The 13,196-nt window shown below is 35.4% G+C and overlaps 1 pseudogene; it reads left to right on the top strand.

The window, feature by feature from the left end:
* Positions 1 to 13,196, top strand: part of LOC148040304 (uncharacterized) — a 64,371-nt pseudogene that overhangs the window by 46,280 nt on the left and 4,895 nt on the right.

Genomic DNA, 13,196 nt, shown 5'->3' with positions numbered 1-13,196 from the left:
TATTTTGCAACAAACCTCTATCTTAAAGTTTAGCATCTTTCACATGACCTTTATAAGTTTATCATCATTGAGATAAATAAACTTAACCAATCTTCTTGCATTTTCAATTACTCTCCAGCTACAAGAGTCATTATAATCCTAATGAGGACACTCCAATCAACAATATAAAGTAAAACTATAAAACTTATGTATGGTAGTTTATAGAATAAATTTTCTTATTGTGTTCCAACCATTCAAATGAAGACCTTACTAAAACTTGTCTATATTGCATTGGTACAAGTAAATCAGAAGGCATGGGAGGCTTTTTCTAAAGCACTTCAATCAATATTTTTACATCTCTATACCAAAATGACAATAACATTTAGAGTAATGCAAAAAATACCAAAATATTTATAGTACTTATAAAAAAAAAGATCAAAATATCAAGGAGACCATGGATTATATAACTCAAAACTTGGCATGGCTTCCTTTCATGGAATTGATGAGAAAACATTACTTCTCCACATAGTCTATTCTAGTTAGGTTCCAATGAGAACTTAAAACAATCATATTTCAATAATTTAACCAAAAAAAATCTCATAAAAGCTAACATAGTATCAAATTACTTACTTCTCATTGTATGGAATTAGAAGAAACCTCCAAAGTTTCAAAGTCAATTGGATTAAACCAATAATCAAATGCACTTGCATCAACCTCACTCCTCATATAGTATAAGATAGATGAATCAAGAACCTCAAATTTTTGTTGTATATTAAAAGGGGGCCCATGCATTACACACCTAGCAAAGGAATGGAGATAGTGAGCATCAACATGAAAGTCTATTGCTAGAAAAGTATAGTGAGTAAAAATAAATTTTGGTATTTTATACCTTATCCTAGCAAGAAGAATAGACTCATTTACTTTTCTTATTTTATTATTAAGGATTTTAACGTAGTCAAAGTTAGAAAATACCATATAAGATATTTTATTAATATCACCAGCTAAAAAGCAACAGACATTGAAGCCCTTAGAGTTAGCCCTTTGAAGAAGGGTAGATAGCTCTTCTTCAAACGATGGTTGTTGTTGTGCTTCCTTTTCTTTTTCCTTTTTCCTTTTATACTCCCTTCATTTATGTGCGTGCTCTTTTGTGGCCTTGTCCTCTTTCTCATGTAGTCTTGTGTCTTTCATGGGTGACATATTTAACCTTAGGACCTAGATCATCCTTTTTTTCCTATATGGAGGCATATTTAAAATATCGAAAGACTTCACATCATAAAGGAAATTTGGCTCAAGGACCTTTGAAAACCTGTATCTCAACCTCCAAAGAATTATCATATCTTTGTCCATAAGTATAAGCCCATATGCATGAGAAGGATAAATATAGGAATCTTGAAAAAACTCAATCAAAAAATCTTATGCAGCCTCCTGAATGCAATTGAGCTCTTCCCTTGTCCATCTAAAACTATCAAGACTATGCTTGTCACAAATTTCTCTAACAAGCCTTTGAAAATGTTGTTTTAAATTTACATTATCAAAAGCCTTCATTGCATTGATATCCTTTACGCATCTAACATGGTGTGACAACTTTCACCTTGGCTTTGATTTCCTTGTAAGTTTGGAAGGCTTGGAGGACTGATGGATCTTTGAAGCAAGGCCTCTAGGATCAACTTTCTACTTCCTTGCAGTGGCCTTAGTTCTAGCCATCTAAAATCTCCAGATAAAATTAAAAACAACACAAAATGAGGATAGATCTCTAAATATCTGATAGAATGTCATTTACAATCACTTATTTAGTGGTAAACAAGCACTATGCAGATAGCCTCAATCCCATATTCACTATTTGACCATAAGTTATATTTTGAAATGATAAAACCAAGTTTCAATAATTCATCAAAGTTGTGCTATCATTTTAGCTTGAATTTCCATCTAACAATGCAACCCCCCAATGTAAAAAATGCAAACTAGGTCATCTAGATAAGATAGACGCATATATTTTCGTGTTTCATACATCACTTTTTTTGTGAAAATTTGGTCAGATTCAAAGAAAACTTGAAAAATAAGTTTGTTAACAATTCGAATATGATTTTTCTATTAGACTAGTCATGATCTTTCAAATTTCTAGTTCCTTAAACATAAAATCATGGTAACCAATATATTTTGTTACCTAAATCAATCTTACCAGTGAGTTGAAAAACAAAGGACTACATCAAATTTGTCTATTTTAATTAGTTGTAGAGTAGTACAAGATTAGGGAAAAGACCTCCAAATCTTTGATACAATGTCATTTTCAATCACTTAAAGTGGGGGAGACCTATGTCTTATCGTATTTCATTGGTCAAAATTTTTTGGAGAAAATTTGGACAAATTCGGAGAAGATTTCGAAGAAAAAATGGGTATTAATTTTTGAAAATAATATCACTAATGAGCTAACTAAGATTTTTTTTAAAAGAATTTAAATTTCTAAGACTTTATCATGTTCTATGATGGGTGATGAAATCATATCGTGTGCAGTGGGTGTTGAAGAATGTTAAGATGTGATGAAGTTGCCTTGTGGTGGTGTTTTGGAGCAAAGAAAGAGATTGGTCTTCAAAAAAACACTTTTTTGTTTCAAAAATTCATTTTAAAAGTACATTTGTTCACATGTGTGGCTATTAAAATTCACAATTAACTTGACAAGTGTGGCGATCGATCGTTTTTGCCTCTAAACTTGTGCCACGTGTCACTGACATTTTTGGATATGATGGAAATTTTATGGCATCACTTTTTGAGTGAAAAGGAGAAATTTTAGCCTCTTATTTTTCAATTTAAATAGAGCTCTTTTGAATGAGTGTGTGGTGCTTTTCTGAACAAACGCATGGTGACTATTGACATATAGATAGAAGAATTCAAGCTCGTGTTTATGTAAATTTTACTTCCACATATTTTTTTCTCTTCCACAACCATATCCTTTCTGCATCACAAGCTAAAAATATGCATATTCCTAACAAAATCCATTTAAGAAGTAATACAATTCTCAAGTAACAAACTTTTATTTGTCACATTTTTTTTTGTAATCTTTGAAAAATAGTTGAATGAGCCGTTTTGAGACATTAAAACTAATTAGGGCTCAAGACCATTGAAGCTTGGAGAAAGTCAAGGCTGGTCATTATATTTGGAAGCTTAAATAATCAAACAATTGCTTACAATTTATCATAGCAAGTTGTCAAGCTCTCCAAGCTTGCCAATGATGGCTTTGAAAGCTATCTCCAAGGTAATTGGATCCCAAGTTTTCAATAGAGGACCAGATAAGATGATTTTAGTAGAAAATGACAAAGTTGTAAGAGTTTTTGGCTTCATGACTACATATATTAGATCTAGGGTAGGATAATTTGTAGTGCCTAGCTCTTATTTGCTCTCCCATGTAGGAGATGCCAAGAATTTGAAGCTCGTTCTAGGTTATTGGAAATAAGAGTTCTTGAAATGTAGAGGTCTCATTGAGTGGGATGAAATAAAAGATTCCTCTAAAGGACCGGACCTAGTGAATTGCTTAAAACTAGAGACTCTTCTGCAATAGAGTCAGACTAAAAGATATCAAGGGTTTCTTGAAACCCATATTTTTTCATCTCTTTATCTATTTTGTAACCATTTTGAAAATCTTTGCTTGGCACAAGAGCTTAAATATCTCTCTTTTCTTCTTTGTGTGACGGTTTATATAGTCCTTGCCAAAAATGATACATTACATGACAGAGTTGTGTCTTTGAGCTTAAATTTGTGCCAAATTTCTGTGTAGAATCATAATTTAAAGGACCTTTGATAAACTATTTTCTTTGTATCTTCCACCTCCATGTCTTGTGTATCTAAAGTATTTTGTTCTTGCTTGATAATGTGATTTTTCCAAACCTTGGGTTACAAAAAAGATAAAGATCCATATTTCTTGATAAAATATGGAGCATGGTTGTATGAAATATGCTGCAAAATTAACAAATAAAGAAAGTCAATAACAAAACCTTATATAAGTAAGACAATAAAGATACATATATATACAAACTTCTTACCATGTAGTGAGTGAAGTGTTGATTACCCTAACTTCTATCATTGCCTTTTTAAAAAGGTTCAATTGGTTTTTGAAGTCTTTGAGATCATAATCATTTCATTCAGTTTTATCACAATAAAAAAATAATTTGTCTAGTGTCTTCCAAACATTGTATTTTCTATTTCGAGCTTGTCTACTATCAACATGATCCTTAACTGCATTATGTAGGAACTTCCACTGATTGTATCTAATAGTTGAGTCACCATTATGAGAGTTTATCTTACCAAGTCTCCTATGAAAGGTTAGGAACCTTCTAGCATTTACTCCACCAATAAATGACTTTTTGGGGACAAAATTTCCATCCTTAGACTTTTGAAGATCTAGTTCAATAAAAATATTACCACCATGCGGACCAATTATAGATAATAAATTTTTAATCTTTGTTATAGCATATGTTCTAAGCTGATAATGGCTTCATCTTCCTTGCAAATCCTATATAAAGATGAACAAGCTTTTCAATTATCCTGTAAAGCGCATGAAGTGTATAGATATAGGCATTCACTAAAGGAACATCTAGGACTAGCTCAAATTGTGGATCCTTATTATGCCTAGAGGGAGCTCTATTGCAATTGCTTGAGTTAAACTATATGGTTGTAAACATGAAATATAGGCAAGGAGATTTAGAGTTGGCTCCCTTTGATACATTGTACATATATAAAAGTTTTAACATCACTTTAGTCGCTTAAGCAAGGTTTGTCGTTGCTTAAGAGATGAAGGAATTTAAAAAAAAATTGTCGCTCAAACAACGTGGTGCACAAATCATATACCGTATGCGTACGTAGCTAGCGTCGAAAGGTCCCCAAGAACAAGGAACCCTACTTTTTGATCAAAAACCAAGAGAGAAGACTTGCACGACATGAAATAAAAAGACCAATTGGGTACAATCTCTCCCCATGCCTTGTGTGAGTGCTCCACAAAGCATGTATTTAATATATTATTCATCTCCAAGCTCAAAAATAGCCCAAATTTACAATTAGCATGCTTTAGCTTTTGTGTTTGCTTTTGTCCAAATAAAGAATAAAGCGGTTGCACGCCCCAAGAGTCGGACTATGCCCAAATACAATGTCCAATAATGAATATTTAAATCGTGTGCCCATGCGCATACAAAATAATAATGTCAAGTGCTTTAATAAATAAGCACGTCAAAATAAATATTGGTGCCATGCCTCAGACACGCGTCCATGAAAAATGATAATTTATTCTAAATAATTTGAATACACGCTATCGCCTAGTGCTTTCTAGCGCCACGGCCACCTGCTCTACACATCAACTAAAGCATTCACAGTTGTTTGGAAATAATAAAGTTAAACCCACAAAAGTGAATACCTAGCAGTCTTCAGTTACAAAATAAATAAATAGATTAGAAATCTGTCCTAACCTTAATTTAATACGAGTTGCACTCTAAACTCATAAACAATATTCAGTAATTAAAATATGTATTTTGCCGAATCACCTGCTATGGAATCACCCACTTTCACATTAAATTAATGAGATGCCCGAAAAGGACAAGTGTCCCGATCGACTTTCCACACAAGAAATCCACCTTGTGTATGAGCCCCCAAAAATAATATAATTTTACGGAATCCACCGCAAAACCTCACAGAATCCACCATCAAATATGCCCCCTGGCATCATATCCCTAGGGTGCTATAGGAATTGTCCTCAATCGCTATTAGCTCAATGTGGAGCGAGCAATGAGGGGTAAGCACTTAGATCACGAGTGTGCATCCATTGGGCCTCTTCAACAGGATGTTTTTTAAATTTCACCAAATATCTAGAATATCTATGCCTAGTTCTAGTGGTCATAAAGTCGGTATCTAAAACAGTCCTCTCACGTGCAAGGATTACAGTTTCTTCTTCTAACAAAGGAGTATTTTCATAAACATGGTGGACATGTAATTGGCCTTTGAAAGGTCGTAACAAACTAATATGAAAAATGTTGTTTATTTTCTAGTGTTGGGGTAGTTCTAATTTAAAGGCATTGTCACTGATTTTGTGTAGGATTTTGAAAGGTCCATAAAATCTAGGAGCTAATTTTAGAACAGGGTGTTTCTCAACCCTTTGTAGTCTTCGCTTTTCAATTCATTACTAGACATAATCATCAATTGTGAAATTCACAGCTTTTCTTTTCTTGTTTTCTTGTTTAGTATATGATTGCTGGGCTTTCGTAATCATATCTTTAACTTCATCGAAAATAGTAGCATGCATGTGGGCAATATCATTAGCAGCTTTACTTTGTTTGACAATGAAGTAAGAGGTATAGGAAATCTATATCCATAAATGATTTCAAAAGGTGCTTTTCGTGTAGCTGTATGTGGTGTGTTATTGTATGCAAACCGAAGTAAATGCAAGTCTGTATCCCAGGTTTGTTATTCTGAAATTTTGTATGCACGTAAAAGATCCAAGATTGTGATGTTTGTAGCTTTTGTTTGTCCATTTATTTCAAGATGAAATATAGATGAAAAATCAATATTTGTTCCTAAGTTAGCAAACAAAGTAGTCCAAAAATTATTGCAGAATCTAGAATCACGATCAGAAATAATAACTTTTGGTAAACCATGGTTAGTGAAAACAGTTTTCAGAAACAATTGAGCATCTTGAGATGCACTTAATGTTTTCTTGCATGGAATGAAATATGCCTATTTGCTAAATCAATCTACAATAGTCCATATCATATCTTGATTAGCTTGAGTGTTAGGCAAACGAGCAATAAAATCCATTGAAATATGCTGCCATGGTCTTTCAGGGATTGGTAAAGGCATTAACAAACCATACTACTTACCATGGTGTCGCTTAACTCTTTGACAAATTAAACACTCAGATATAAAGTTAGAAACATCGGATTCCATCTATGGCCAGCTAAAATCCTCAATCAAAGTACCTTAAGTGGAAATAATACCTCTATGGCCTTGATATGGGGGATAATGAATTTTTGCAACACAAATGATCTAAATGGAATAGTTACACATAACCTTTTCTCATAAAACATAATTCCATCACCATAAGACAATGAATCATTTGGAATCCAGTTATTTTTAATTAATTTATTCCAATCAACTTGAAAACTAAGGTCTTGGTCATAGGTGTCTTTCATAGGGATAAGATAATCAAAAAGATATCACACAGATATTATGAATAGTTGGTCTTCTACTCAAGGCATCGACAACAACATTTTATTTTCTTGGTTGATATTGTATAAGTGGATGAAAACTTTGAATAAATGCAAGCCATTTAATGTGTTAGTCAGATATTTGTGGTTGACTAAGGAGATGTTTAATACTTTGTTGGTTAGTTTCAATCATGAATTCAAATCCCATTAAATAGTGTTTCCATCGACGTAAAGCTTGTACTACAGCTAGCAATTCTTTATCGTAGGTAGAATATTTAAGTTCAGAGGATTTAAGCTTGCAGCTAGAGTAGGCTATGGGATGGGAATCTTGGATAAAGACATCTCCTATTCTAGATCCACTAGCGTCAGTGACTACTAAGAAAAATGGCCTAGTAAAGTCAAGAAGTTGCAATACAGGAGCATGAGTTAAAGCATGTTTCAATAAATCAAAGGACTTTTGCTGATTTTCAGACCAATGATACACAATACCTTTCTTTAATAATTTTGTTAAAGGTAATGCAAGCAATGTAAAATTTCTCACAAATTTTTTGTAAAAGCTAGAAAGACTTAAGAAAGAGCATAACTCATGCACATTTTTAGGTATCGGCTAATTCAAAATCGCTTCTATCTTTTTAGGATTTCGGCATTTTCTTCATCATCATCGACCTTCATTTTCTTCTTGGATCTCGGCATTGCAATTGGAAGAGGAAAAATAATAACACACAAAAGAAAAACGCAACTAGGTTGTAAAGCCTAGGTAAAAAGCACTTGAAACAACAAAAACACAAAGGATAGGGTTTTCCAACAATATTGCACACAAGGACATCTTCACATGTAGCATAGATAGGAAAACAACCACACAATGAAACACATTAAAAGGAACCCAAGAAGGATATGAAAATAAAGTACACCATCACTAAGGATATTACATTCACGTACTCCACACGGTCTATGGATTTCAGAAAAGAAAAGGATAAGAAGTTTTATTGAAGAAAAGAAATTAAAGAACATAAAATAGTCTTGTGTGATTGGAAGAGAATGATCGTAGTGGAAGGTCATGTTAGGATAGAAAATAGAATATATGTGAAGAAGTCTTAGAGAAGATTTTATTTATGAAATACTTAAAACCTATAGTATTATACATTGAAAGGATTAAAACGAAAAAAATGAAAAATATATTGAGAAAAGGTTGAAGAGTTGCCGTGTGTAAGATGAGGATGCCATACTAAAATGTGCTCACATGGAAACAACTTTTTGTAAAATGACTCATTGCAATTGTACCCCTTTGCAAAAAATTTTCAAATATGAAGCAATGTAAAATGTGTAGTCCAAAAGGCTCACATTAAAAAATGTTGAAAGGAAAGAGAAGGTCAAACACCTTTTTTCTCATGCTTAAATAAAGGGTCTTTAGACCTTAGCCTAAATGTATGCAACCCAATTTTTATAATATCAAGAAAGGAAAAGGAAGAGGCTTGTCAGGTGATTTGAGAAGATGGGAGGTTGAGGTGGTTACACCCTCTCTCTTCCTTTATCTTCTCCTCACACGCTTCATTTCCTCCTCTCCCATTTGGCACAACACTTGCTTTATTGTTCTTGCTTTTCTCTCTTGTGCTTTCATTGCAAGATCTCATGGAGAGTGAGGTAGAGGAAGAGGGTGAGGATGGTTTGAATCTATCAATCTCTTGTGTGCCTCTCTCCTGTGTGTTTGGAGAGCATAGATTCTTGGTGAGAAGAAGAGTTTTCTTGCACGTTTCCATGGCCAACAAGTGTGCTTGTAGCCTCTCTTGGCTGGTTCATGGTTCTCATGGTGCCGTGGCAAGGTGCTCTTCAGTGCTTTAATAAATAAGCACATCAAAATAAATATTGGCGCCTAAGACACACTCCCATCAAAAATGATAATTTTTTCTAAATAACTTGAATACATGCTATCGCCTAATGCTTCCTAGTGACACCACCACCTACTCTACACATCAACTGAAGCATTCACAATTTTTAGAAAATAAAAAATTAAACTGACAAAAGTGAATACCTAGTAGTCTTCAACTATAAAATAAATAAATAGGTTAGAAGTCTGTCCTAACCTTAATTTAATACAAGTGCACACTCTAAACTCATAAACATCTATTAATTTAAATATGTATTTTGCGGAATCACCCGCTATGAAATCACCTACTTGCACATTAAATTAACGAGACGCCTCAAAAGGACATGAAAGAGGTACTTCAGAACTTCATTCGTTAAAACAAGGTACTCTTATGGAACCACGTACTTTGGAACTTGAAAACATGAGCTTGTTGGCATTAGAGCCTAAAGTGGAAAACCACAAATTTGTTAACATTAGAGCATATCATGAAAATAAGAGGGGACGTAGGATCTTCAACCCAAGAGAGAGATTTTGCAAGGTCTCAACCCAAATGTCTAACTTTATTAGCTTGGTACCAATGAAAGAGGTACTTTGGAACTTGATACTTTAAAACCAAGTACTCTTATAGAACCACATTGGATGGAACTTGGTACAATAGATCTTGGTACTTGGGAATGAGTTGACCCATAGCATTGAATCTAGTATCTTGGTGGAAAACATGGAAACCACAGACTTGTTGACGTTACAACCCAACATGGAAAACCACAAAGTTGTTAACATTGGAGCATATCATGGAGATAAGAGGGGACATAGGATCTTCGACCTAAGAGAGGGATTTTGCAAGGTCTCGACCCAAATGTCTGACTTCACTAGCTTGGTACTAATGAAGGAGGTACTTTGGAACTTGATACTTTAAAATGAGGTACTCTTATGGAACCATGTATTTTGGAACATGGTACAATAGATTTTGGTACGTACTCTTATGGAACCTGCATGCACTTTGAATTTTAGATATAACCTATTAACTTACCAACAAATAAAAAAACTTTTGGATATATACTACTCCCAACAATAAACAAATTCAAATATATACTTATTGACTTATCAAAAAACTAAATAATTGTTCAACAATAAACAAATTCAAATGCAAAACCAACAAAGGTCAATGTATACCATCAAGAAGTATCTACAAATGTGCATATACAAAGCATGCATGTCTAAGTGTACTAATATAATCCGTCCCCTATACAAAATAGACAAACAAACATCAATGCATATCATCAATAAATCTGTGCAAATGTGTGCATACAATATAGGTCATGTCAACCCTCCCATCTACAAAATGTATAAATAAATGTCACATATCATCGATTTAAAAAATCCCTAACTAGAGCCACCATGCTCCAAAAACTCGAAAAAGCCCTCCTTTGTGTTGGTTCACTGCCGCTACTACCATCTCAACCATCACCACTGCCATCACTATCATCATCTCCGCCACCACCACCCTCTACCACCAACGCCACCACTAGCAACCTCTTGACGCCGTCCCTTTGCCTCATGTCGAGCCATCTTTGTCATGTCACTCTCTCCATGCTGCTCCTATATTAGTTAGTGGAATCAAACAAGAATACTTCATTAGTAAAATCAAATAAGAACAGTATTATATTTAGCTTGGAAAAAACTAAAAATTATACAGGTTATACTCACACGTGGGTCGGCTCTCTCTTGAAGTGTCGCACACAAGGCTCGATATCCGTGTTACGTCATGTATTGCATCTCCTACTTCGTAAATATTATGCATAAAAGTCTAAACTTTACTAGTCTATGCTTACAAATGTCACCACAAATCCAACCCGTCCCATCTGGCCTAGTCTAGATGTGTGACCAGTTGTCACTCGTCTCCATGCAGCCTTCTACATAAATTTTATAAATTAGAGTTGCATGGTTTAGAGAATAGTTATAATACATCTCACGAATATTAAAAAAGATCAAATGTAAGCTATTTATTGCACATACCCTCTATTGAGGAAAGCTGATTCGTAGGCGTCTCTCGCTGCGAAAGTGCTACCATGTCTTCATGCACATATCGACATTCCTTTTGTTTCTCTCCACCATACAGTAGCACCTTTTTTTTTTCCACGCTAACATAAGCATTAATTCCATATTATCAATTAATGCTTATTCTAATATGAAAAAAAAAGCAGGGGCTACTATATAGTAGAGACAAACAAAAGGAGGATTGCACGCACACACACACATACACACACACATATATATATACATATGTATGTATGTACATGTGTGTGTGTGTGTGTGTGTGTGTGTGTGTGTGTATTGTGTGTATGTGTGTGTGTGTGTGTGTGTGTATCACAAAACCTGTTACATTTTGTTGCTATACTAGTGTTATGGTTCTTTACTATAATTGTTCCTTCAATAAATGTCTCATATTTTTGTGATTCTTGATAAGTAGATTCGGATAGGTTAGAGGGTACATGGACCTACATATGATGATTTTTACTATGAGGATCATGTGATATGTTGGTGTGATCATTTTTGAGGCACATATCGGAGGCCAGGACGAGAGTGCCATTCACATCAGATGCAATATGGTATTTATGATCGAGCACTAGCACCTGAGGAGTGACATGAACCTATGGTATGTGAATGATCTTTCTTACTTTCATTATTAGTTTTTGTGATGATAATTGACTTATACATGCGATGCAAACTATGTTATATATGTAGGGACCCTTGCTTGATGAGGGGGATGACTACAATCCCTCGTACACAGCATGGACAGGGCACTAGTTAGTTATTGCAGTTTGAGGTCTCTCGACGACCTCTTGCCCCTGGTCTGGAGGTTGAGACAGCCACCGCAGATCATCCATTGCCTAAGTTTTTGCATACTCTAGTACAAATGTATGATCCCAGATTATATGGAGGATGGCAAAGGGGATCACTTCCATTGGATGGAGAGGTTTTCAGCTTTTGGGGCAATTGGTACAGGATTGTGTCAAGATTGTGGGAGAGAAGGAAGGAGTCTCACTTGTAGCTTTCTTGCTTGCACAATGGGGGAATACACACAGAGGTGGAGGCTGAAAACTGTTTTCCTCTTCTTAGTTGTGTAAGCCAAAAGAACTCTAGTACAAAGAAATAGAAGAACCCTCTATATGGGTCTCAAACCAAACTCAACTAACTAAGGTTGCATACTAACTGAGCCACAAACTAGAGTAGATAAGGATAGCTATCATGTAGCTATTATTCATGGGCGGTGTACCAACCGCATATGCAACTAACACGTCGGTGACATAAATGCACAACGGTCACCCTGGCGTATCAGGAGTGGAGCTCGATATCTCAACACTCCCCCTCGAGCTCAATCCCAATTCCTGCACACCAAGCAGGTCTCTGAACTTGCGCAACTTCTTTGCGTCCAATGCCTTCGTGAATATGTCAGCTACCTGATCCTCTATGCTGACATAAACTAGATCAATAAGACCTAGTAAAACCCTCTCTCGCACATAGTGATAATGCACCTCAATGTGCTTTGTTCTAGCATGATAGACTGGGTTATTTGCCAAGTGTATACTACTCATGTTGTCACAATAAATGACAACTGGCCCATCTGTAGACTGATGCATATCATAAAGTAGCTTATGCAACCAAGCTACCTCACATGCAGCCATTGCTGCACCCCTGTACTCAGCCTCTGTGCTCGACAAGGCAACTGTAGGCTGTTTCTTGCTGCTCCAAGTGACTGCAGCACTCCCAAAAGAGAACACATATCCACTGGTAGATCGTCTATCAGAAATGCTACCAGCCCAATCAGCATCAGTGTATCCATGCAACTGTATCTGAACCCCAGTCTCATAAAATAGTCCATACTGCAATGTGGACTTCACATACCTGAGTATGCGTCTAGCTGCATCCAAATGCGGTTTCCTTGGAGCCTGCATAAACTGACTTACCAATCCAACAGCATAGCTCAAATCTGGCCTGGTAATAGTCATATAAATCAAGCTTCCTACTATGCGTCTGTACATAGTAGGGTCTTCCAGAAGCTCACCTGCGTCTGCGCTCAGCTTCACATTCTGCTCCAAAGGAACTGAAATAGGCTTACAGCCTGTCATCCCATATTTGGACAGCATGTCCAATCCATACTGCCTCTGCAA

Source organism: Lygodium microphyllum, chromosome 2, assembly GCF_053477565.2.
Source record: "Lygodium microphyllum isolate KBCC chromosome 2, Lygodium_microphyllum_v1.1.10, whole genome shotgun sequence".
In the NCBI taxonomy this organism is placed as follows: domain Eukaryota; kingdom Viridiplantae; phylum Streptophyta; class Polypodiopsida; order Schizaeales; family Lygodiaceae; genus Lygodium; species Lygodium microphyllum.
The sequence above is the reverse complement of the archived record's forward strand: the minus strand, read 5'-3'. Positions and strand labels throughout refer to the sequence as shown.